Here is a 23,434-nt window from a genome sequence, read left to right as displayed (position 1 = left end):
CTCTTAGTCTCCTCCAGCTCCTCTCTCACGTCCCAGCCACATCGAAGAAGGTCCTGCAGGGAACGCAGCTCACGCTGGAGTCTCCTGAAGTTCCTCCTCTTCAGACCCGCCTGTTGTTGACTCTTTGCCTGAAAGAAGAAACGGAACTCGAGTTTAACGTATTCCCACCAGTCAGAAACAGACTGGAAGCCCGCCTTGTAGGCCCGCCACGTGGAGTAGGCAGCTCTAAGCTCCTCCAGAATCTCACCCTTTTCCAGCAGAGAGCAGTTCAGCTTCCAGGAGCCCGGGCCAATGGGGAAGCCATGGCCCAGCACACCTTGAAAGTGAATGGCTCTGTGGTCAGAGAAGAAGCAGGGGACCATCGAGTGCCCACTCCGCCCAACCGCCCGAGAGGTAAACACAAAGTCAATCCTGGAACGCAGCGAGCCATCGGATCGGCACCATGAATAGTTCACGGATCCGTGTCCGATGGAGCCAACAACGTCCACAAGAGAGGCTTCGGTCACCATCTCAATGAGCAGTTTGGATGTGACGTCCAACTTGGCAGCCGTTCCAGAACTGCGTCCATCCTCCTCAATCGGGCAGTTGAAATCCCCGGCCATCACTACCGTCCTGGCGGTAGCGAGCTGAGGGCGCAGGGCTTGGAGGAGCTCCAGTCGATCGCTCTTCACAGGAGAAGCATACACATTGATGAACCTGACAGGTTCTCCCGCCCAGGTGCCATCCACGAGCAGTAACCTGCCGCAGACGATTTCCTGAACAGAGTCCAATGTGAAGGCGCTTCCCCTGATCAGCACGGCGACCCCCGCGGACCTACAGTCGCCTCCGCCGGACCAGTAGGATGGGCCATGGGTCCACTCCCTGGCCAGATGGTTGAAGGACCTAGAGGAGGGAAGGGAGCATTCCTGCAGGAAAAATACATCACTAGACTGAGTGTTAAGGAACGCAAAAATTGTCTGACGTCGGAACTTGTCTCTGATGCTCCTAACATTAATGGAAAAGATGTTAATGTTAGCAGTCATTGGAGGAAAGAGAAAGTTAGCGCAGGCGGTGTGCCTTAGTTACCACTCCGGTCGGGCGGTTCTTCCTCTTTGGCACCTGCTGGTAAGGGTATCTCCAGCAGACCCTCTTCTTCTAGCTGATCGAGCAGGGATGGTGCCTCAGTGGCTTCCGACTCCTCCATTTCTTCTTCGGCCACAAGGGACTCCACCATCTGCTCCAACACGTCCGGTTCTGGGAGGAGGCCATCCTCCTCTTCCTGGGGTGGATTGGGATCCACAATGAACAGCTTGGAAGGTTCTGCGACAGGACTATCTTCCACCTTCCTTTTCCTTTGGCCTGTACCTGAGGAGACAAGAGCTGGAAAATCCTCCTCGGTGAAAAGTGCAAGAGTGCTGAGGTCCTCTGCTCTCATGGTCTGGGGAGGGAGAGTGGGCTTTGGGGGGGGGGTGAGGAGACCAACTGAGGAGTAGGGAAATGAGGTGGAGGTAGTGGAATCCTCAGTAGGGTTGGCCGGGGGGGGAGGGGTTTGGACAGGGGTGACAGGGGGGGGGACCAGGGAGGGGGCAACAGTTTTCTTACCCTTTTTCCTGGACTCCGTGGCTGCTGGGGCATCGGCTGGAGCCACGGTCGCCGGGTTCTTGGCCGCCTTGTCCTTGGCCTCTGTGGCCTTGGTCGTAGCTGCCTTGGTCGACGAAGCTGTGACTACCCGATACTGGGTCACCGCGGCAACCCTTGCCCAGGATTTCTCCCGCTGTGGGCAGTCCTTGTAAAGGTGGTCCGCCTGTCCACATAGGTTGCAAGTCTTCTTCTTTGGGCAGTCCTTGGAGCTGTGTCCCGTCACCCGGCAAACCCTGCAGGCGTCCTCCTTGCAGGTCTTCATCGAATGCCCTTTCCCGCCACATTTCCTGCAGTTGTGTGGCATGTCCGGGTAGTAGATGAGACCAAAGGAGTTTCCCAGAGAGAATGTCGGGGGCAGGTGCTGGAGACCATCCTCGGATGCTGGTTCCCTGTAGAGTCGAACGGTTGCTGACCACTTACCCGTCCAGAATCCGTTGCCGTTAAGGATGTGGGATGGCTCCCTCACCACTGTGCAGAGACGTCCCAGGAACGTGGAGATGTCTCTTCCTGGGGTGTGCGGGTTCCGCATGGAGACCGTGATCCTCTTCTCATCCCTCTGTATAGGACAGGATCCTAAAAAAGAATGAAAAGGGGAGTCCGGCATCGCTGCGTTCATCGCCTCCCAGTATCTCCTGCAGGCATTCACCGTGGCAAAGGTTACCAGAAAAATGCCAGTCATGAAGGTCTGGACACTCAGGGTTTCCGCCCTGGAGAAGCCCTGATCCAGAATCATCTTCTTGCAGAACACGTCGCTGGACATGTCCGGCAACCTACCATCCACCGCCTTTAGCTTCAGGGCGACCGTCTGCCGCATCCAAGGCTCCAGGGTTGGAGCCTTTTCAGGCGGCGTCCGGGCTCCCTCCGGCTGGCTGGCGTCGGAGGTAGGGGCCTCTTGGGCCGAAGAAGCCTCTGGATGAGCCTTCCTGGAGGTCCCTGGGTCCTGAGCCTTCTTGGCTGCCTTCTCTGGCTTGCTTGCCATGGCTGGTTCCTGCTTGAGTTCCCGGAGCTGGATCTTGGATTCTTCTCCGGGTGTCTTCTCCCGCTGTGTTCCTCCTCGAAGTTCCTCTGGTCTCCCCAAGTCTTCTCCGAGCCTTCGTCTTCTTGCTTCTTTCTGCCAAGCTCTTCTTCCGTCCGATCTCCCTCTTTCGGTCTCGGCTGGGCTTCGGAGCTTGTCTCCCTGATCGTATCTCGTCAAGTGTAGCTAGCTCAGTTTGTTCTGATAAGAACAGATACTACACTTGATCTTAGCCAAAAGGCCGAGAAGCGATAACCAGAATTGGTTTGGGCCTCGAGTGGCACCCTGGCCTATGCCGGACACATCTTAGGGAGAGAGAGCGAGAGGGAGACAAACCCACGCCTACAGAAGACATTTTGTCACCCAAGCCAACCCTTGAAAAGGCTGCTTTGCAGAGCAAAAACAAGAAGAATGGTGCGTTTTGCAGCCGCCGCCCCCCACTGCAATGAATCTGAATAACTCCTCCTTTAGGGCGCAAGCAACTCCCCTCCCCCTTGCAGTCTTTCCAATTCACGATACAAAAAGACGGACAGGACAGGTTGCCTGACTTTCCGTCACTGCCACCCTTTGCCATCCTTACCCGTAGAAAGCCCTTTCATCATCCCCAAACCCTAATCTTTTCCCTTTCCTTCCCAGCCCCCAAACCCTGCCCTCTGTACCCTTCTCACCACCCGCATCCCTTCTCCTGTCATCCCCCTACCACCCGGGAAAAAAAGAGCTTGCCCCCTCCTTACACTAGCCCACCCTCCCACCCAAAGAACAACTTCTGCTGCGCAGCTTGTTTTCTAGGCAGCAGCGCTATTGTGATGTCAGCGGGGGCATTGTGACAAGCCGCCAGTGTTCCGTCTCTTCATGTTGTGCACAGTTCAAACGGAAAATACATCAACAGGCAGACTACAGAAAAACTTACTATCAAAGGTTAGAGGGGGGCTTTCTCAGAGGGCTTTTTACAGATTTTCTATTCCCAATTAGCCGTTTAAGTGTACTTATTGAAAGTAGTAATTCTTTCATAGGCCGCCCTTTCTTAGTATTTGACGTTCCTTATATTGCGGTATGAGGCTTTGCAGCAGGTTGCAAACATTCATCACCCATGACTGTCCCCAATTGAGCTCAGAAGCTCAATGTCTATCATGACCTCTCTTTTAGAATGTCCAAGAGCAAGCAAACTATTCCTCCAGGAGAGGGCGCCAACAGACTACTAAAGAGATCATCATTACTCAAAGAAAACCCCAAAAACCAATGCATGATAGGAATAAACAGGTAACTTTCTTTGGAGTGGAAGCGGAGAGATCGCACCAGATGCCAATTCTAGATCTTATCACACCTGTGGTCACTGCAGCAGCAGGTGAATCCACTTTGTCCAAAAGGGATCTATTCCATTCAATTGCAAATGATCTAGATAAGACAGAGAACTGCAGCACGGGACATAGCCGAGTTGGTCAGGTTGAGTGGTGATGAGTTTGCTATTTGGATGAATAAAGAAAGTCAAAAGTGTGAAAGATAAAAAACAAAAGGAGGAAGTGTGAAAAGTGAATGGGCCAAATTGAGGTGCATATGAAGACGTATGCTTTCTTCCAATTCATTAAACCGGGCTAATATGAATCAGGTGAATTGAGTTCTGCTTTTGGAAACTGGGTTAAGAAGGGGTGCACCGGTCCTGGAGGTACTGCAATACCAGGTCAATGCGTGGAGTGGACAGAGCAAGCTCTTTTTCCATCTCCCTGTTCTAAAAATCCATTTAATATATGGTCCCCAGATAGGGGACGTATCAGATATTAAACTGATAAGAACAGATTTTTGATTTAATGAAGCTTTCCAAAGCACCGCAAAAAATGCATGACCGAAGTCACACCAAAAACAGTGCAAAGGCTAGGATTCGTGTGGACCCCTCCGTGAGGAGAGGGTCCCCAAAAATCAACCCCGTCCCTCCGAGCCAGAAGGCCACAGCAAGGGTCAGGGATCTTCGGTGCTCCCCCAAGCCGAAGCCTGGTTGAGCCTTGTCGTTGCTCCCAGCGTCCACCCAGGCATCTTACCCAAGTGGAGTAGAGAGCTACTAGTTGTTGGTTTCGCAGCCGAAACTGCCCGGACCGTCAACCGGTGTTGGTTTCTCAGCCCAAGGCTAACCGGACCTCCAACCGGGTGTTGGTTTCTCAGCCGAAGCTGACCCGGACCTCCAACCGGGTGTTGGTTTCTCAGCCGAAGCTGACCCAGACCTCCAACCGGGTGTTGGTTTCTCAGCCGAAGCTGACCCGGACCTCCAACCGGGTGTTGGTTTCTCAGCCCAAAGCTGAACGGACCTCCGACCATGATTATAAAAATTTTCCTTCCTAGCCAGAAGGCCGGGATAGAGCAATATGCTCAGAAAGTATGAAAGGGCAAGGTACGGTGTGCTACAGAGCCCAAGGCTCGCCGGGGTCCCAAGCCAGCAAGCTCAGACTCACTCCAGGGTCGTCAGTCCTGGGGCACATTGCACCATAGCCCCCACACTTACTCAGTCTAATAGCCTCGATCCTGGTAGGGCCATGTTTTCCTCTAGATGAATATACTATACATTAAGAGTACTAGCAAGCGCAACCTTCCAGTGTGCATTGCATCTGCCGAGCCTCACAGATACTACACTTGATCTTAGCCAAAAGGCCGAGAAGCGATAACCAGAATTGGTTTGGGCCTCGAGTGGCACCCTGGCCTATGCCGGACACATCTTAGGGAGAGAGAGCGAGAGGGAGACAAACCCACGCCTACAGAAGACATTTTGTCACCCAAGCCAACCCTTGAAAAGGCTGCTTTGCAGAGCAAAAACAAGAAGAATGGTGCGTTTTGCAGCCGCCGCCCCCCACTGCAATGAATCTGAATAACTCCTCCTTTAGGGCGCAAGCAACTCCCCTCCCCCTTGCAGTCTTTCCAATTCACGATACAAAAAGACGGACAGGACAGGTTGCCTGACTTTCCGTCACTGCCACCCTTTGCCATTCTTACCCGTAGAAAGCCCTTTCATCATCCCCAAACCCTAATCTTTTCCCTTTCCTTCCCAGCCCCCAAACCCTGCCCTCTGTACCCTTCTCACCACCCGCATCCCTTCTCCTGTCATCCCCCTACCACCCGGGAAAAAAAGAGCTTGCCCCCTCCTTACACTAGCCCACCCTCCCACCCAAAGAACAACTTCTGCTGCGCAGCTTGTTTTCTAGGCAGCAGCGCTATTGTGATGTCAGCGGGGGCATTGTGACAAGCCGCCAGTGTTCCGTCTCTTCATGTTGTGCACAGTTCAAACGGAAAATACATCAACAGGCAGACTACAGAAAAACTTACTATCAAAGGTTAGAGGGGGGCTTTCTCAGAGGGCTTTTTACAGTTTTTCTATTCCCAATTAGCCGTTTAAGTGTACTTATTGAAAGTAGTAATTCTTTCATAGGCCGCCCTTTCTTAGTATTTGACGTTCCTTATATTGCGGTATGAGGCTTTGCAGCAGGTTGCAAACATTCATCACCCATGACTGTCCCCAATTGAGCTCAGAAGCTCAATGTCTATCATGACCTCTCTTTTAGAATGTCCAAGAGCAAGCAAACTATTCCTCCAGGAGAGGGCGCCAACAGACTACTAAAGAGATCATCATTACTCAAAGAAAACCCCAAAAACCAATGCATGATAGGAATAAACAGGTAACTTTCTTTGGAGTGGAAGCGGAGAGATCGCACCAGATGCCAATTCTAGATCTTATCACACCTGTGGTCACTGCAGCAGCAGGTGAATCCACTTTGTCCAAAAGGGATCTATTCCATTCAATTGCAAATGATCTAGATAAGACAGAGAACTGCAGCACGGGACATAGCCGAGTTGGTCAGGTTGAGTGGTGATGAGTTTGCTATTTGGATGAATAAAGAAAGTCAAAAGTGTGAAAGATAAAAAACAAAAGGAGGAAGTGTGAAAAGTGAATGGGCCAAATTGAGGTGCATATGAAGACGTATGCTTTCTTCCAATTCATTAAACCGGGCTAATATGAATCAGGTGAATTGAGTTCTGCTTTTGGAAACTGGGTTAAGAAGGGGTGCACCGGTCCTGGAGGTACTGCAATACCAGGTCAATGCGTGGAGTGGACAGAGCAAGCTCTTTTTCCATCTCCCTGTTCTAAAAATCCATTTAATATATGGTCCCCAGATAGGGGACGTATCAGATATTAAACTGATAAGAACAGATACTACACTTGATCTTAGCCAAAAGGCCGAGAAGCGATAACCAGAATTGGTTTGGGCCTCGAGTGGCACCCTGGCCTATGCCGGACACATCTTAGGGAGAGAGAGCGAGAGGGAGACAAACCCACGCCTACAGAAGACATTTTGTCACCCAAGCCAACCCTTGAAAAGGCTGCTTTGCAGAGCAAAAACAAGAAGAATGGTGCGTTTTGCAGCCGCCGCCCCCCACTGCAATGAATCTGAATAACTCCTCCTTTAGGGCGCAAGCAACTCCCCTCCCCCTTGCAGTCTTTCCAATTCACGATACAAAAAGACGGACAGGACAGGTTGCCTGACTTTCCGTCACTGCCACCCTTTGCCATCCTTACCCGTAGAAAGCCCTTTCATCATCCCCAAACCCTAATCTTTTCCCTTTCCTTCCCAGCCCCCAAACCCTGCCCTCTGTACCCTTCTCACCACCCGCATCCCTTCTCCTGTCATCCCCCTACCACCCGGGAAAAAAAGAGCTTGCCCCCTCCTTACACTAGCCCACCCTCCCACCCAAAGAACAACTTCTGCTGCGCAGCTTGTTTTCTAGGCAGCAGCGCTATTGTGATGTCAGCGGGGGCATTGTGACAAGCCGCCAGTGTTCCGTCTCTTCATGTTGTGCACAGTTCAAACGGAAAATACATCAACAGGCAGACTACAGAAAAACTTACTATCAAAGGTTAGAGGGGGGCTTTCTCAGAGGGCTTTTTACAGTTTTTCTATTCCCAATTAGCCGTTTAAGTGTACTTATTGAAAGTAGTAATTCTTTCATAGGCCGCCCTTTCTTAGTATTTGACGTTCCTTATATTGCGGTATGAGGCTTTGCAGCAGGTTGCAAACATTCATCACCCATGACTGTCCCCAATTGAGCTCAGAAGCTCAATGTCTATCATGACCTCTCTTTTAGAATGTCCAAGAGCAAGCAAACTATTCCTCCAGGAGAGGGCGCCAACAGACTACTAAAGAGATCATCATTACTCAAAGAAAACCCCAAAAACCAATGCATGATAGGAATAAACAGGTAACTTTCTTTGGAGTGGAAGCGGAGAGATCGCACCAGATGCCAATTCTAGATCTTATCACACCTGTGGTCACTGCAGCAGCAGGTGAATCCACTTTGTCCAAAAGGGATCTATTCCATTCAATTGCAAATGATCTAGATAAGACAGAGAACTGCAGCACGGGACATAGCCGAGTTGGTCAGGTTGAGTGGTGATGAGTTTGCTATTTGGATGAATAAAGAAAGTCAAAAGTGTGAAAGATAAAAAACAAAAGGAGGAAGTGTGAAAAGTGAATGGGCCAAATTGAGGTGCATATGAAGACGTATGCTTTCTTCCAATTCATTAAACCGGGCTAATATGAATCAGGTGAATTGAGTTCTGCTTTTGGAAACTGGGTTAAGAAGGGGTGCACCGGTCCTGGAGGTACTGCAATACCAGGTCAATGCGTGGAGTGGACAGAGCAAGCTCTTTTTCCATCTCCCTGTTCTAAAAATCCATTTAATATATGGTCCCCAGATAGGGGACGTATCAGATATTAAACTGATAAGAACAGATACTACACTTGATCTTAGCCAAAAGGCCGAGAAGCGATAACCAGAATTGGTTTGGGCCTCGAGTGGCACCCTGGCCTATGCCGGACACATCTTAGGGAGAGAGAGCGAGAGGGAGACAAACCCACGCCTACAGAAGACATTTTGTCACCCAAGCCAACCCTTGAAAAGGCTGCTTTGCAGAGCAAAAACAAGAAGAATGGTGCGTTTTGCAGCCGCCGCCCCCCACTGCAATGAATCTGAATAACTCCTCCTTTAGGGCGCAAGCAACTCCCCTCCCCCTTGCAGTCTTTCCAATTCACGATACAAAAAGACGGACAGGACAGGTTGCCTGACTTTCCGTCACTGCCACCCTTTGCCATCCTTACCCGTAGAAAGCCCTTTCATCATCCCCAAACCCTAATCTTTTCCCTTTCCTTCCCAGCCCCCAAACCCTGCCCTCTGTACCCTTCTCACCACCCGCATCCCTTCTCCTGTCATCCCCCTACCACCCGGGAAAAAAAGAGCTTGCCCCCTCCTTACACTAGCCCACCCTCCCACCCAAAGAACAACTTCTGCTGCGCAGCTTGTTTTCTAGGCAGCAGCGCTATTGTGATGTCAGCGGGGGCATTGTGACAAGCCGCCAGTGTTCCGTCTCTTCATGTTGTGCACAGTTCAAACGGAAAATACATCAACAGGCAGACTACAGAAAAACTTACTATCAAAGGTTAGAGGGGGGCTTTCTCAGAGGGCTTTTTACAGTTTTTCTATTCCCAATTAGCCGTTTAAGTGTACTTATTGAAAGTAGTAATTCTTTCATAGGCCGCCCTTTCTTAGTATTTGACGTTCCTTATATTGCGGTATGAGGCTTTGCAGCAGGTTGCAAACATTCATCACCCATGACTGTCCCCAATTGAGCTCAGAAGCTCAATGTCTATCATGACCTCTCTTTTAGAATGTCCAAGAGCAAGCAAACTATTCCTCCAGGAGAGGGCGCCAACAGACTACTAAAGAGATCATCATTACTCAAAGAAAACCCCAAAAACCAATGCATGATAGGAATAAACAGGTAACTTTCTTTGGAGTGGAAGCGGAGAGATGGCACCAGATGCCAATTCTAGATCTTATCACACCTGTGGTCACTGCAGCAGCAGGTGAATCCACTTTGTCCAAAAGGGATCTATTCCATTCAATTGCAAATGATCTAGATAAGACAGAGAACTGCAGCACGGGACATAGCCGAGTTGGTCAGGTTGAGTGGTGATGAGTTTGCTATTTGGATGAATAAAGAAAGTCAAAAGTGTGAAAGATAAAAAACAAAAGGAGGAAGTGTGAAAAGTGAATGGGCCAAATTGAGGTGCATATGAAGACGTATGCTTTCTTCCAATTCATTAAACCGGGCTAATATGAATCAGGTGAATTGAGTTCTGCTTTTGGAAACTGGGTTAAGAAGGGGTGCACCGGTCCTGGAGGTACTGCAATACCAGGTCAATGCGTGGAGTGGACAGAGCAAGCTCTTTTTCCATCTCCCTGTTCTAAAAATCCATTTAATATATGGTCCCCAGATAGGGGACGTATCAGATATTAAACTGATAAGAACAGATGAGATTTCATCCGCAAATTTCAGAAACGGTCATCGGCCACCACTCAAAAGCGCAGTGCCGCAGGTGATCGCCTCCCGAGCCCAGGAACCACCAGCCAAAAGGGGACGTAAGCACCAAAAGGCGCAACAATCCCCGAGGCCGGCGGTTGTGCAAGCCCGGGCCCCTCCCAGCCAAGACCAAGGCAAACCCAATGAAGGGACTACACTTGATCTTAGCCAAAAGGCCGAGAAGCGATAACCAGAATTGGTTTGGGCCTCGAGTGGCACCCTGGCCTATGCCGGACACATCTTAGGGAGAGAGAGCGAGAGGGAGACAAACCCACGCCTACAGAAGACATTTTGTCACCCAAGCCAACCCTTGAAAAGGCTGCTTTGCAGAGCAAAAACAAGAAGAATGGTGCGTTTTGCAGCCGCCGCCCCCCACTGCAATGAATCTGAATAACTCCTCCTTTAGGGCGCAAGCAACTCCCCTCCCCCTTGCAGTCTTTCCAATTCACGATACAAAAAGACGGACAGGACAGGTTGCCTGACTTTCCGTCACTGCCACCCTTTGCCATCCTTACCCGTAGAAAGCCCTTTCATCATCCCCAAACCCTAATCTTTTCCCTTTCCTTCCCAGCCCCCAAACCCTGCCCTCTGTACCCTTCTCACCACCCGCATCCCTTCTCCTGTCATCCCCCTACCACCCGGGAAAAAAAGAGCTTGCCCCCTCCTTACACTAGCCCACCCTCCCACCCAAAGAACAACTTCTGCTGCGCAGCTTGTTTTCTAGGCAGCAGCGCTATTGTGATGTCAGCGGGGGCATTGTGACAAGCCGCCAGTGTTCCGTCTCTTCATGTTGTGCACAGTTCAAACGGAAAATACATCAACAGGCAGACTACAGAAAAACTTACTATCAAAGGTTAGAGGGGGGCTTTCTCAGAGGGCTTTTTACAGTTTTTCTATTCCCAATTAGCCGTTTAAGTGTACTTATTGAAAGTAGTAATTCTTTCATAGGCCGCCCTTTCTTAGTATTTGACGTTCCTTATATTGCGGTATGAGGCTTTGCAGCAGGTTGCAAACATTCATCACCCATGACTGTCCCCAATTGAGCTCAGAAGCTCAATGTCTATCATGACCTCTCTTTTAGAATGTCCAAGAGCAAGCAAACTATTCCTCCAGGAGAGGGCGCCAACAGACTACTAAAGAGATCATCATTACTCAAAGAAAACCCCAAAAACCAATGCATGATAGGAATAAACAGGTAACTTTCTTTGGAGTGGAAGCGGAGAGATCGCACCAGATGCCAATTCTAGATCTTATCACACCTGTGGTCACTGCAGCAGCAGGTGAATCCACTTTGTCCAAAAGGGATCTATTCCATTCAATTGCAAATGATCTAGATAAGACAGAGAACTGCAGCACGGGACATAGCCGAGTTGGTCAGGTTGAGTGGTGATGAGTTTGCTATTTGGATGAATAAAGAAAGTCAAAAGTGTGAAAGATAAAAAACAAAAGGAGGAAGTGTGAAAAGTGAATGGGCCAAATTGAGGTGCATATGAAGACGTATGCTTTCTTCCAATTCATTAAACCGGGCTAATATGAATCAGGTGAATTGAGTTCTGCTTTTGGAAACTGGGTTAAGAAGGGGTGCACCGGTCCTGGAGGTACTGCAATACCAGGTCAATGCGTGGAGTGGACAGAGCAAGCTCTTTTTCCATCTCCCTGTTCTAAAAATCCATTTAATATATGGTCCCCAGATAGGGGACGTATCAGATATTAAACTGATAAGAACAGATACTACACTTGATCTTAGCCAAAAGGCCGAGAAGCGATAACCAGAATTGGTTTGGGCCTCGAGTGGCACCCTGGCCTATGCCGGACACATCTTAGGGAGAGAGAGCGAGAGGGAGACAAACCCACGCCTACAGAAGACATTTTGTCACCCAAGCCAACCCTTGAAAAGGCTGCTTTGCAGAGCAAAAACAAGAAGAATGGTGCGTTTTGCAGCCGCCGCCCCCCACTGCAATGAATCTGAATAACTCCTCCTTTAGGGCGCAAGCAACTCCCCTCCCCCTTGCAGTCTTTCCAATTCACGATACAAAAAGACGGACAGGACAGGTTGCCTGACTTTCCGTCACTGCCACCCTTTGCCATCCTTACCCGTAGAAAGCCCTTTCATCATCCCCAAACCCTAATCTTTTCCCTTTCCTTCCCAGCCCCCAAACCCTGCCCTCTGTACCCTTCTCACCACCCGCATCCCTTCTCCTGTCATCCCCCTACCACCCGGGAAAAAAAGAGCTTGCCCCCTCCTTACACTAGCCCACCCTCCCACCCAAAGAACAACTTCTGCTGCGCAGCTTGTTTTCTAGGCAGCAGCGCTATTGTGATGTCAGCGGGGGCATTGTGACAAGCCGCCAGTGTTCCGTCTCTTCATGTTGTGCACAGTTCAAACGGAAAATACATCAACAGGCAGACTACAGAAAAACTTACTATCAAAGGTTAGAGGGGGGCTTTCTCAGAGGGCTTTTTACAGTTTTTCTATTCCCAATTAGCCGTTTAAGTGTACTTATTGAAAGTAGTAATTCTTTCATAGGCCGCCCTTTCTTAGTATTTGACGTTCCTTATATTGCGGTATGAGGCTTTGCAGCAGGTTGCAAACATTCATCACCCATGACTGTCCCCAATTGAGCTCAGAAGCTCAATGTCTATCATGACCTCTCTTTTAGAATGTCCAAGAGCAAGCAAACTATTCCTCCAGGAGAGGGCGCCAACAGACTACTAAAGAGATCATCATTACTCAAAGAAAACCCCAAAAACCAATGCATGATAGGAATAAACAGGTAACTTTCTTTGGAGTGGAAGCGGAGAGATCGCACCAGATGCCAATTCTAGATCTTATCACACCTGTGGTCACTGCAGCAGCAGGTGAATCCACTTTGTCCAAAAGGGATCTATTCCATTCAATTGCAAATGATCTAGATAAGACAGAGAACTGCAGCACGGGACATAGCCGAGTTGGTCAGGTTGAGTGGTGATGAGTTTGCTATTTGGATGAATAAAGAAAGTCAAAAGTGTGAAAGATAAAAAACAAAAGGAGGAAGTGTGAAAAGTGAATGGGCCAAATTGAGGTGCATATGAAGACGTATGCTTTCTTCCAATTCATTAAACCGGGCTAATATGAATCAGGTGCATTGAGTTCTGCTTTTGGAAACTGGGTTAAGAAGGGGTGCACCGGTCCTGGAGGTACTGCAATACCAGGTCAATGCGTGGAGTGGACAGAGCAAGCTCTTTTTCCATCTCCCTGTTCTAAAAATCCATTTAATATATGGTCCCCAGATAGGGGACGTATCAGATATTAAACTGATAAGAACAGATTTTGATTTAATGAAGCTTTCCAAAGCACCGCAAAAAATGCATGACCAAAGTCACACCAAAAACAGTGCAAAGGCTAGGATTCGTGTGGACCCCTCCGTGAGGAGAGGGTCCCCAAAAATCAACCCCGTCCCTCCGAGCCAGAAGGCCACAGCAAGGGTCAGGGATCTTCGGTGCTCCCCCAAGCCGAAGCCTGGTTGAGCCTTGTCGTTGCTCCCAGCGTCCACCCAGGCATCTTACCCAAGTGGAGTAGAGAGCTACTAGTTGTTGGTTTCGCAGCCGAAACTGCCCGGACCGTCAACCGGTGTTGGTTTCTCAGCCCAAGGCTAACCGGACCTCCAACCGGGTGTTGGTTTCTCAGCCGAAGCTGACCCGGACCTCCAACCGGGTGTTGGTTTCTCAGCTGAAGCTGACCCGGACCTCCAACCGGGTGTTGGTTTCTCAGCCAAAGCTGACCCAGACCTCCAACCGGGTGTTGGTTTCTCAGCCCAAAGCTGAACGGACCTCCGACCATGATTATAAAAATTTCCCTTCCTAGCCAGAAGGCCGGGATAGAGCAATATGCTCAGAAAGTATGAAAAGGCAAGGTACGGTGTGCTACAGAGCCCAAGGCTCGCCGGGGTCCCAAGCCAGCAAGCTCAGACTCACTCCAGGGTCGTCAATCCTGGGGCACATTGCACCATAGCCCCCACACTTACTCAGTCTAATAGCCTCGATCCTGGTAGGGCCATGGTTTCCTCTAGATGGATATACTATCCTCCCAAAGTACTAACAAGCGCAACCTTCCAGTGTGCATTGCATCATTGTACTAAGGTGGCCGGAGCCTTAAACCACCTTTTCGAACGATACTACACTTGATCTTAGCCAAAAGGCCGAGAAGCGATAACCAGAATTGGTTTGGGCCTCGAGTGGCACCCTGGCCTATGCCGGACACATCTTAGGGAGAGAGAGCGAGAGGGAGACAAACCCACGCCTACAGAAGACATTTTGTCACCCAAGCCAACCCTTGAAAAGGCTGCTTTGCAGAGCAAAAACAAGAAGAATGGTGCGTTTTGCAGCCGCCGCCCCCCACTGCAATGAATCTGAATAACTCCTCCTTTAGGGCGCAAGCAACTCCCCTCCCCCTTGCAGTCTTTCCAATTCACGATACAAAAAGACGGACAGGACAGGTTGCCTGACTTTCCGTCACTGCCACCCTTTGCCATCCTTACCCGTAGAAAGCCCTTTCATCATCCCCAAACCCTAATCTTTTCCCTTTCCTTCCCAGCCCCCAAACCCTGCCCTCTGTACCCTTCTCACCACCCGCATCCCTTCTCCTGTCATCCCCCTACCACCCGGGAAAAAAAGAGCTTGCCCCCTCCTTACACTAGCCCACCCTCCCACCCAAAGAACAACTTCTGCTGCGCAGCTTGTTTTCTAGGCAGCAGCGCTATTGTGATGTCAGCGGGGGCATTGTGACAAGCCGCCAGTGTTCCGTCTCTTCATGTTGTGCACAGTTCAAACGGAAAATACATCAACAGGCAGACTACAGAAAAACTTACTATCAAAGGTTAGAGGGGGGCTTTCTCAGAGGGCTTTTTACAGTTTTTCTATTCCCAATTAGCCGTTTAAGTGTACTTATTGAAAGTAGTAATTCTTTCATAGGCCGCCCTTTCTTAGTATTTGACGTTCCTTATATTGCGGTATGAGGCTTTGCAGCAGGTTGCAAACATTCATCACCCATGACTGTCCCCAATTGAGCTCAGAAGCTCAATGTCTATCATGACCTCTCTTTTAGAATGTCCAAGAGCAAGCAAACTATTCCTCCAGGAGAGGGCGCCAACAGACTACTAAAGAGATCATCATTACTCAAAGAAAACCCCAAAAACCAATGCATGATAGGAATAAACAGGTAACTTTCTTTGGAGTGGAAGCGGAGAGATCGCACCAGATGCCAATTCTAGATCTTATCACACCTGTGGTCACTGCAGCAGCAGGTGAATCCACTTTGTCCAAAAGGGATCTATTCCATTCAATTGCAAATGATCTAGATAAGACAGAGAACTGCAGCACGGGACATAGCCGAGTTGGTCAGGTTGAGTGGTGATGAGTTTGCTATTTGGATGAATAAAGAAAGTCAAAAGTGTGAAAGATAAAAAACAAAAGGAGGAAGTGTGAAAAGTGAATGGGCCAAATTGAGGTGCATATGAAGACGTATGCTTTCTTCCAATTCATTAAACCGGGCTAATATGAATCAGGTGAATTGAGTTCTGCTTTTGGAAACTGGGTTAAGAAGGGGTGCACCGGTCCTGGAGGTACTGCAATACCAGGTCAATGCGTGGAGTGGACAGAGCAAGCTCTTTTTCCATCTCCCTGTTCTAAAAATCCATTTAATATATGGTCCCCAGATAGGGGACGTATCAGATATTAAACTGATAAGAACAGATACTACACTTGATCTTAGCCAAAAGGCCGAGAAGCGATAACCAGAATTGGTTTGGGCCTCGAGTGGCACCCTGGCCTATGCCGGACACATCTTAGGGAGAGAGAGCGAGAGGGAGACAAACCCACGCCTACAGAAGACATTTTGTCACCCAAGCCAACCCTTGAAAAGGCTGCTTTGCAGAGCAAAAACAAGAAGAATGGTGCGTTTTGCAGCCGCCGCCCCCCACTGCAATGAATCTGAATAACTCCTCCTTTAGGGCGCAAGCAACTCCCCTCCCCCTTGCAGTCTTTCCAATTCACGATACAAAAAGACGGACAGGACAGGTTGCCTGACTTTCCGTCACTGCCACCCTTTGCCATCCTTACCCGTTTAAAGCCCTTTCATCATCCCCAAACCCTAATCTTTTCCCTTTCCTTCCCAGCCCCCAAACCCTGCCCTCTGTACCCTTCTCACCACCCGCATCCCTTCTCCTGTCATCCCCCTACCACCCGGGAAAAAAAGAGCTTGCCCCCTCCTTACACTAGCCCACCCTCCCACCCAAAGAACAACTTCTGCTGCGCAGCTTGTTTTCTAGGCAGCAGCGCTATTGTGATGTCAGCGGGGGCATTGTGACAAGCCGCCAGTGTTCCGTCTCTTCATGTTGTGCACAGTTCAAACGGAAAATACATCAACAGGCAGACTACAGAAAAACTTACTATCAAAGGTTAGAGGGGGGCTTTCTCAGAGGGCTTTTTACAGTTTTTCTATTCCCAATTAGCCGTTTAAGTGTACTTATTGAAAGTAGTAATTCTTTCATAGGCCGCCCTTTCTTAGTATTTGACGTTCCTTATATTGCGGTATGAGGCTTTGCAGCAGGTTGCAAACATTCATCACCCATGACTGTCCCCAATTGAGCTCAGAAGCTCAATGTCTATCATGACCTCTCTTTTAGAATGTCCAAGAGCAAGCAAACTATTCCTCCAGGAGAGGGCGCCAACAGACTACTAAAGAGATCATCATTACTCAAAGAAAACCCCAAAAACCAATGCATGATAGGAATAAACAGGTAACTTTCTTTGGAGTGGAAGCGGAGAGATCGCACCAGATGCCAATTCTAGATCTTATCACACCTGTGGTCACTGCAGCAGCAGGTGAATCCACTTTGTCCAAAAGGGATCTATTCCATTCAATTGCAAATGATCTAGATAAGACAGAGAACTGCAGCACGGGACATAGCCGAGTTGGTCAGGTTGAGTGGTGATGAGTTTGCTATTTGGATGAATAAAGAAAGTCAAAAGTGTGAAAGATAAAAAACAAAAGGAGGAAGTGTGAAAAGTGAATGGGCCAAATTGAGGTGCATATGAAGACGTATGCTTTCTTCCAATTCATTAAACCGGGCTAATATGAATCAGGTGAATTGAGTTCTGCTTTTGGAAACTGGGTTAAGAAGGGGTGCACCGGTCCTGGAGGTACTGCAATACCAGGTCAATGCGTGGAGTGGACAGAGCAAGCTCTTTTTCCATCTCCCTGTTCTAAAAATCCATTTAATATATGGTCCCCAGATAGGGGACGTATCAGATATTAAACTGATAAGAACAGATACTACACTTGATCTTAGCCAAAAGGCCGAGAAGCGATAACCAGAATTGGTTTGGGCCTCGAGTGGCACCCTGGCCTATGCCGGACACATCTTAGGGAGAGAGAGCGAGAGGGAGACAAACCCACGCCTACAGAAGACATTTTGTCACCCAAGCCAACCCTTGAAAAGGCTGCTTTGCAGAGCAAAAACAAGAAGAATGGTGAGTTTTGCAGCCGCCGCCCCCCACTGCAATGAATCTGAATAACTCCTCCTTTAGGGCGCAAGCAACTCCCCTCCCCCTTGCAGTCTTTCCAATTCACGATACAAAAAGACGGACAGGACAGGTTGCCTGACTTTCCGTCACTGCCACCCTTTGCCATCCTTACCCGTAGAAAGCCCTTTCATCATCCCCAAACCCTAATCTTTTCCCTTTCCTTCCCAGCCCCCAAACCCTGCCCTCTGTACCCTTCTCACCACCCGCATCCCTTCTCCTGTCATCCCCCTACCACCCGGGAAAAAAAGAGCTTGCCCCCTCCTTACACTAGCCCACCCTCCCACCCAAAGAACAACTTCTGCTGCGCAGCTTGTTTTCTAGGCAGCAGCGCTATTGTGATGTCAGCGGGGGCATTGTGACAAGCCGCCAGTGTTCCGTCTCTTCATGTTGTGCACAGTTCAAACGGAAAATACATCAACAGGCAGACTACAGAAAAACTTACTATCAAAGGTTAGAGGGGGGCTTTCTCAGAGGGCTTTTTACAGTTTTTCTATTCCCAATTAGCCGTTTAAGTGTACTTATTGAAAGTAGTAATTCTTTCATAGGCCGCCCTTTCTTAGTATTTGACGTTCCTTATATTGCGGTATGAGGCTTTGCAGCAGGTTGCAAACATTCATCACCCATGACTGTCCCCAATTGAGCTCAGAAGCTCAATGTCTATCATGACCTCTCTTTTAGAATGTCCAAGAGCAAGCAAACTATTCCTCCAGGAGAGGGCGCCAACAGACTACTAAAGAGATCATCATTACTCAAAGAAAACCCCAAAAACCAATGCATGATAGGAATAAACAGGTAACTTTCTTTGGAGTGGAAGCGGAGAGATCGCACCAGATGCCAATTCTAGATCTTATCACACCTGTGGTCACTGCAGCAGCAGGTGAATCCACTTTGTCCAAAAGGGATCTATTCCATTCAATTGCAAATGATCTAGATAAGACAGAGAACTGCAGCACGGGACATAGCCGAGTTGGTCAGGTTGAGTGGTGATGAGTTTGCTATTTGGATGAATAAAGAAAGTCAAAAGTGTGAAAGATAAAAAACAAAAGGAGGAAGTGTGAAAAGTGAATGGGCCAAATTGAGGTGCATATGAAGACGTATGCTTTATTCCAATTCATTAAACCGGGCTAATATGAATCAGGTGAATTGAGTTCTGCTTTTGGAAACTGGGTTAAGAAGGGGTGCACCGGTCCTGGAGGTACTGCAATACCAGGTCAATGCGTGGAGTGGACAGAGCAAGCTCTTTTTCCATCTCCCTGTTCTAAAAATCCATTTAATATATGGTCCCCAGATAGGGGACGTATCAGATATTAAACTGATAAGAACAGATTTTTGATTTAATGAAGCTTTCCAAAGCACCACAAAAAATGCATGACCGAAGTCACACCAAAAACAGTGCAAAGGCTAGGATTCGTGTGGACCCTTCCGTGAGGAGAGGGTCCCCAAAAATCAACCCCGTCCCTCCGAGCCAGAAGGCCACAGCAAGGGTCAGGGATCTTCGGTGCTCCCCCAAGCCGAAGCCTGGTTGAGCCTTGTCGTTGCTCCCAGCGTCCACCCAGGCATCTTACCCAAGTGGAGTAGAGAGCTACTAGTTGTTGGTTTTGCAGCCGAAACTGCCCGGACCGTCAACCGGTGTTGGTTTCTCAGCCCAAGGCTAACCGGACCTCCAACCGGGTGTTGGTTTCTCAGCCGAAGCTGACCCAGACCTCCAACCGGGTGTTGGTTTCTCAGCCGAAGCTGACCCGGACCTCCAACCGGGTGTTAGTTTCTCAGCCCAAAGCTGACCAGACCTCCGACCGGTATTATAAAAATTTCCCTTCCTAGCCAGAAGGCCGGGATAGGGTAATATGCTCAAAAAGTATGAAAAGGCAAGGTACGGTGTGCTACAGAGCCCAAGGATTGCCGGGGTCCCAAGCCAGCAAGCTCAGACTCACTCCAGGGTCGTCAGTCCTGGGGCACGTTGTACCATAGCCCCCCACCCTTACTCAGTCTAATAGCCTCGATCCTGGTAGGGCCATGTTTTCCTCTAGATGAATATACTATCCACCCAGAGAACTAGCAAGCGCAACCTTCCAGTGTGCATTGTATCATTGTACTAAGGTGGCCTGGAGCTTAAACCACCTCTTCGAACAACACTACACTTGATCTTAGCCAAAAGGCCGAGAAGCGATAACCAGAATTGGTTTGGGCCTCGAGTGGCACCCTGGCCTATGCCGGACACATCTTAGGGAGAGAGAGCGAGAGGGAGACAAACCCACGCCTACAGAAGACATTTTGTCACCCAAGCCAACCCTTGAAAAGGCTGCTTTGCAGAGCAAAAACAAGAAGAATGGTGCGTTTTGCAGCCGCCGCCCCCCACTGCAATGAATCTGAATAGCTCCTCCTTTAGGGCGCAAGCAACTCCCCTCCCCCTTGCAGTCTTTCCAATTCACGATACAAAAAGACGGACAGGACAGGTTGCCTGACTTTCCGTCACTGCCACCCTTTGCCATCCTTACCCGTAGAAAGCCCTTTCATCATCCCCAAACCCTAATCTTTTCCCTTTCCTTCCCAGCCCCCAAACCCTGCCCTCTGTACCCTTCTCACCACCCGCATCCCTTCTCCTGTCATCCCCCTACCACCCGGGAAAAAAAGAGCTTGCCCCCTCCTTACACTAGCCCACCCTCCCACCCAAAGAACAACTTCTGCTGCGCAGCTTGTTTTCTAGGCAGCAGCGCTATTGTGATGTCAGCGGGGGCATTGTGACAAGCCGCCAGTGTTCCGTCTCTTCATGTTGTGCACAGTTCAAACGGAAAATACATCAACAGGCAGACTACAGAAAAACTTACTATCAAAGGTTAGAGGGGGGCTTTCTCAGAGGGCTTTTTACAGTTTTTCTATTCCCAATTAGCCGTTTAAGTGTACTTATTGAAAGTAGTAATTCTTTCATAGGCCGCCCTTTCTTAGTATTTGACGTTCCTTATATTGCGGTATGAGGCTTTGCAGCAGGTTGCAAACATTCATCACCCATGACTGTCCCCAATTGAGCTCAGAAGCTCAATGTCTATCATGACCTCTCTTTTAGAATGTCCAAGAGCAAGCAAACTATTCCTCCAGGAGAGGGCGCCAACAGACTACTAAAGAGATCATCATTACTCAAAGAAAACCCCAAAAACCAATGCATGATAGGAATAAACAGGTAACTTTCTTTGGAGTGGAAGCGGAGAGATCGCACCAGATGCCAATTCTAGATCTTATCACACCTGTGGTCACTGCAGCAGCAGGTGAATCCACTTTGTCCAAAAGGGATCTATTCCATTCAATTGCAAATGATCTAGATAAGACAGAGAACTGCAGCACGGGACATAGCCGAGTTGGTCAGGTTGAGTGGTGATGAGTTTGCTATTTGGATGAATAAAGAAAGTCAAAAGTGTGAAAGATAAAAAACAAAAGGAGGAAGTGTGAAAAGTGAATGGGCCAAATTGAGGTGCATATGAAGACGTATGCTTTCTTCCAATTCATTAAACCGGGCTAATATGAATCAGGTGAATTGAGTTCTGCTTTTGGAAACTGGGTTAAGAAGGGGTGCACCGGTCCTGGAGGTACTGCAATACCAGGTCAATGCGTGGAGTGGACAGAGCAAGCTCTTTTTCCATCTCCCTGTTCTAAAAATCCATTTAATATATGGTCCCCAGATAGGGGACGTATCAGATATTAAACTGATAAGAACAGATTTTTGATTTAATGAAGCTTTCCAAAGCACCGCAAAAATGCATGACCGAAGTCACACCAAAAACAGTGCAAAGGCTAGGATTCGTGTGGACCCCTCCGTGAGAAGAGGATCCCCAAAAATCAACCCCGTCCCTCCGAGCCAGAAGGCCACAGCGAGGGTCAGGGATCTTCGGTGCTCCCCCAAGCCGAAGCCTGGTTGAGCCTTGTTGTTGCTCCCAGCGTCCACCGAGGTATCTTACCCAAGTGGAGTAGGGAGCTACTAGTCGTTGGTTTCGCAGCCGAGACTGCCCGGACCGTCAACCGGTGTTGGTTTCTCAGCCCAAGGCTGACCGGACCTCCAACCGGGTGTTGGTTTCTCAGCCCAAGGCTGACCGGACCTCCAACCGGGTGTTGGTTTCTCAGCCCAAGGCTAACCGGACCTCCAACCGGGTGTTGGTTTCTCAGCCAAAGCTGACCCGGACCTCCAACCGGGTGTTGGTTTCTCAGCCCAAAGCTGACCGGACCTCCGACCGGGATTATAAAAATTTCCCTTCTTAGCCAGAAGGCCGGGATAGGGCAATATGCTTGGAAAGTATGAATAGGCAAGGCGCGGCGTGCGACAGAGTCTGAGGCTTACCAGGGTCCCAACCTAGCAAGTTCAGACTCCCTCCAGGGTGTCCATTCCTGGGGCACATTGCACCATAACCCCCACACTTACTCAGTCTAATAGCCTCGATCCTGGTAGGGCCATGGTTTCCTCTAGATGGATATACTATCCTCCCAAAGTACTAACAAGCGCAACCTTCCAGTGTGCATTGCATCATTGTACTAAGGTGGCCGGAGCCTTAAACCACCTTTTCGAACGATACTACACTTGATCTTAGCCAAAAGGCCGAGAAGCGATAACCAGAATTGGTTTGGGCCTCGAGTGGCACCCTGGCCTATGCCGGACACATCTTAGGGAGAGAGAGCGAGAGGGAGACAAACCCACGCCTACAGAAGACATTTTGTCACCCAAGCCAACCCTTGAAAAGGCTGCTTTGCAGAGCAAAAACAAGAAGAATGGTGCGTTTTGCAGCCGCCGCCCCCCACTGCAATGAATCTGAATAACTCCTCCTTTAGGGCGCAAGCAACTCCCCTCCCCCTTGCAGTCTTTCCAATTCACGATACAAAAAGACGGACAGGACAGGTTGCCTGACTTTCCGTCACTGCCACCCTTTGCCATCCTTACCCGTAGAAAGCCCTTTCATCATCCCCAAACCCTAATCTTTTCCCTTTCCTTCCCAGCCCCCAAACCCTGCCCTCTGTACCCTTCTCACCACCCGCATCCCTTCTCCTGTCATCCCCCTACCACCCGGGAAAAAAAGAGCTTGCCCCCTCCTTACACTAGCCCACCCTCCCACCCAAAGAACAACTTCTGCTGCGCAGCTTGTTTTCTAGGCAGCAGCGCTATTGTGATGTCAGCGGGGGCATTGTGACAAGCCGCCAGTGTTCCGTCTCTTCATGTTGTGCACAGTTCAAACGGAAAATACATCAACAGGCAGACTACAGAAAAACTTACTATCAAAGGTTAGAGGGGGGCTTTCTCAGAGGGCTTTTTACAGTTTTTCTATTCCCAATTAGCCGTTTAAGTGTACTTATTGAAAGTAGTAATTCTTTCATAGGCCGCCCTTTCTTAGTATTTGACGTTCCTTATATTGCGGTATGAGGCTTTGCAGCAGGTTGCAAACATTCATCACCCATGACTGTCCCCAATTGAGCTCAGAAGCTCAATGTCTATCATGACCTCTCTTTTAGAATGTCCAAGAGCAAGCAAACTATTCCTCCAGGAGAGGGCGCCAACAGACTACTAAAGAGATCATCATTACTCAAAGAAAACCCCAAAAACCAATGCATGATAGGAATAAACAGGTAACTTTCTTTGGAGTGGAAGCGGAGAGATCGCACCAGATGCCAATTCTAAATCTTATCACACCTGTGGTCACTGCAGCAGCAGGTGAATCCACTTTGTCCAAAAGGGATCTATTCCATTCAATTGCAAATGATCTAGATAAGACAGAGAACTGCAGCACGGGACATAGCCGAGTTGGTCAGGTTGAGTGGTGATGAGTTTGCTATTTGGATGAATAAAGAAAGTCAAAAGTGTGAAAGAT

General features: G+C 49.0%; 10 non-coding genes and 4 pseudogenes across 10 annotated transcripts; all 14 read right to left on the bottom strand.

Moving 5' to 3' along the window:
• Positions 1–2,784: 2,784 nt before the first annotated feature.
• LOC142253590 (U2 spliceosomal RNA) lies at positions 2,785–2,888 on the bottom strand (annotated as a pseudogene).
• A 1,388-nt stretch (positions 2,889–4,276) lies between these two features.
• On the bottom strand, positions 4,277–4,469 carry LOC142253118 (U2 spliceosomal RNA). Its single transcript, XR_012726438.1, has one exon. It is a non-coding gene; the product is annotated as a U2 spliceosomal RNA (small nuclear RNA).
• A 688-nt stretch (positions 4,470–5,157) lies between these two features.
• On the bottom strand, positions 5,158–5,284 carry LOC142253625 (U2 spliceosomal RNA; annotated as a pseudogene).
• Positions 5,285–6,672: 1,388 nt separating this feature from the next.
• On the bottom strand, positions 6,673–6,863 carry LOC142252727 (U2 spliceosomal RNA). Its single transcript, XR_012726094.1, has one exon. It is a non-coding gene; the product is annotated as a U2 spliceosomal RNA (small nuclear RNA).
• A 1,388-nt stretch (positions 6,864–8,251) lies between these two features.
• Positions 8,252–8,442, bottom strand: LOC142252726 (U2 spliceosomal RNA). Its single transcript, XR_012726093.1, has one exon. It is a non-coding gene; the product is annotated as a U2 spliceosomal RNA (small nuclear RNA).
• A 1,388-nt stretch (positions 8,443–9,830) lies between these two features.
• Positions 9,831–10,014, bottom strand: LOC142253309 (U2 spliceosomal RNA). The gene has a single exon (XR_012726610.1). It is a non-coding gene; the product is annotated as a U2 spliceosomal RNA (small nuclear RNA).
• A 1,593-nt stretch (positions 10,015–11,607) lies between these two features.
• On the bottom strand, positions 11,608–11,798 carry LOC142252725 (U2 spliceosomal RNA). The gene has a single exon (XR_012726092.1). It is a non-coding gene; the product is annotated as a U2 spliceosomal RNA (small nuclear RNA).
• Positions 11,799–13,186: 1,388 nt separating this feature from the next.
• LOC142253252 (U2 spliceosomal RNA) lies at positions 13,187–13,382 on the bottom strand. The gene has a single exon (XR_012726563.1). It is a non-coding gene; the product is annotated as a U2 spliceosomal RNA (small nuclear RNA).
• Positions 13,383–14,079: 697 nt separating this feature from the next.
• LOC142253735 (U2 spliceosomal RNA) lies at positions 14,080–14,221 on the bottom strand (annotated as a pseudogene).
• A 1,388-nt stretch (positions 14,222–15,609) lies between these two features.
• Positions 15,610–15,800, bottom strand: LOC142252724 (U2 spliceosomal RNA). The gene has a single exon (XR_012726091.1). It is a non-coding gene; the product is annotated as a U2 spliceosomal RNA (small nuclear RNA).
• A 1,388-nt stretch (positions 15,801–17,188) lies between these two features.
• LOC142252723 (U2 spliceosomal RNA) lies at positions 17,189–17,379 on the bottom strand. The gene has a single exon (XR_012726090.1). It is a non-coding gene; the product is annotated as a U2 spliceosomal RNA (small nuclear RNA).
• A 1,388-nt stretch (positions 17,380–18,767) lies between these two features.
• Positions 18,768–18,960, bottom strand: LOC142253039 (U2 spliceosomal RNA). Its single transcript, XR_012726370.1, has one exon. It is a non-coding gene; the product is annotated as a U2 spliceosomal RNA (small nuclear RNA).
• A 2,190-nt stretch (positions 18,961–21,150) lies between these two features.
• Positions 21,151–21,346, bottom strand: LOC142253241 (U2 spliceosomal RNA). Its single transcript, XR_012726552.1, has one exon. It is a non-coding gene; the product is annotated as a U2 spliceosomal RNA (small nuclear RNA).
• Positions 21,347–22,043: 697 nt separating this feature from the next.
• On the bottom strand, positions 22,044–22,185 carry LOC142253733 (U2 spliceosomal RNA; annotated as a pseudogene).
• Positions 22,186–23,434: the final 1,249 nt, after the last annotated feature.

The sequence above is a fragment of the Anomaloglossus baeobatrachus genome, chromosome 9, assembly GCF_048569485.1.
Source record: "Anomaloglossus baeobatrachus isolate aAnoBae1 chromosome 9, aAnoBae1.hap1, whole genome shotgun sequence".
NCBI lineage: Eukaryota > Metazoa > Chordata > Amphibia > Anura > Aromobatidae > Anomaloglossus > Anomaloglossus baeobatrachus.
The sequence above is the reverse complement of the archived record's forward strand: the minus strand, read 5'-3'. Positions and strand labels throughout refer to the sequence as shown.